The sequence below is a fragment of the Physeter macrocephalus genome, chromosome 6 (genome assembly GCF_002837175.3).
Source record: "Physeter macrocephalus isolate SW-GA chromosome 6, ASM283717v5, whole genome shotgun sequence".
Classification (NCBI taxonomy): domain Eukaryota; kingdom Metazoa; phylum Chordata; class Mammalia; order Artiodactyla; family Physeteridae; genus Physeter; species Physeter macrocephalus.
In genome coordinates, this window is record NC_041219.1 from 6,245,921 (window position 1) to 6,247,607 (window position 1,687).

The 1,687-nt window shown below is 44.6% G+C and overlaps 1 protein-coding gene and 1 long non-coding RNA gene across 3 annotated transcripts in view; one reads left to right on the forward strand and one right to left on the reverse strand.

Moving 5' to 3' along the window:
- The window catches only part of MYRFL (myelin regulatory factor like), a 128,108-nt gene that overhangs the window by 81,123 nt on the left and 45,298 nt on the right, over positions 1–1,687 (forward strand). The gene's annotated exons all lie outside the window — the stretch shown is intronic.
- The window catches only part of LOC114486412 (uncharacterized), a 60,282-nt gene that overhangs the window by 9,575 nt on the left and 49,020 nt on the right, over positions 1–1,687 (reverse strand). The gene's annotated exons all lie outside the window — the stretch shown is intronic.

Sequence of the window (1,687 nt, forward strand, 5' to 3'; positions counted from 1 at the left end):
AGCGGCTGGGCCCGTGAGCCATGGCCGCTGAGCCTGCACGTCTGGAGCCTGTGCTCCGCAACGGGAGAGGCCACAACAGAGGAAGGCCCGCGTACCGCCAAAAAAAAAAAAAAAAAAAATCAATCATGCTATTACCATGAATTCATTAAAAAAAAAAAAAACTCAAAAGGGAAGCCTTTGAATCAGCACATTTAGCCTTAGGAAAAAGCCACTATATTGTCTTTATTGTTATCATTTTGCTGGGACCCAGTGAAATTTCTTTTGAGGAACTTGCAGTGAAAGTTGGGAGTGCTTTTAACCACCTGTAAGAGTGGTTGGCTCCAAGGAGGACACCATCGCTGACCAGGGTGGTCTGGGAGGCACCAGCAGACGGGTAATCCGGGCTAGCAGACTGCCACTTGAAACAATTTTCTCCAGCAAGATGTCCATAAGCAATTCAATGATATACGCTATACCCATTCTTAATAGGTTGTTACTTAAACTAAGCACTGCATTTTTAATTTATAAACACAAGGTCGGCCTGTATTTGTTAGCTGCTTATATTGTGTACTCATTTGGAAATGATACCTTGCCATCCTGGACAGAAATTGTTCCTCTCCAAGGTGATCAACCCCCATTCTCAGAAGGACGGTTCAACTCTCAGTGGACAGAAGTGAGGCCAGAGTAGTGAATGAGGGAGGTTTTGCCCTGTAATTTAGCCATATAACCTCTGGCTCAGTTTATAAGTCAGTGGATGGAAGTCGCCGACATGAACCTTGAAACTTTTGCTTCTTGGAGGAGAAAAACATAAATTTCTCTTAAAATAGTTTGGGCAAGAGGAGAGGACAATCCCATTCCCAACATTCTTCAACTCTCTGGGTCACTCTGGGCCTTGATTCGAATAGCAAATATCTAAGCGGGTGAAATCTGATCTTCTTTAATTAAATTAGGTTGACGCAAATGAACAGCTGAGAAGAATAGCCCAAATGAGGATTGTCGAATACGACTACAAGCCTGAGTTCGCATCTGCGATGGGAATAAACACTGCCCATCAAACAGGTACGCACACAACTCCCTTCTTAATTTTGTATTGTCAACTGTTAAAGTTCTAATTCCCTCTTCATCTGGAGGCTGTATGCTATGGCACTTGACAACATCCTGTCGGTCTTACTTGTCCTCTGTGAAAGCCATAATCACCAGAACAGGAAGAGTTAAAGAAATTTCTGTCATCTTTCCTCAACACCCCCATCCCCACTGCTGCCCCCTAAGGTACTGGGGGAGGATTTTGAACACATTGTCTCTTTTCACTGGAGGCCTCTTGCTCATGGGATGAGGGCCGAGGGGCGGATGGCAGCGCAAACTGTAAGACAGGCAGCACTGGGCAGCATCGGGATAGAGAGGGAAGGTGGCAGGACAGGCAGGTCCAGGTCAGAGAAGTGCAGAGTGATGTTCATACTCCAGTCCAGGAATTCTAAAGAAAAAAGGACCATTTAGAGGGCAGGGCCCTCCTGCAGAAAAAGAAAGAAAATCAAGCCGATGCCCTAGTCTCATGTCTATGTACAGGGATCTGAAGGTACTTAACGCCTTCCAACATTCGGCTCAGAGTCTCAAGAAAGAGTGGAGAAAACAACACTCCCACTTTTAATCTTCTAGTGGTCCTTGGCTCCAAATTCCTCCTTTGCTTTTTATTTTATTTATTTATTTATTT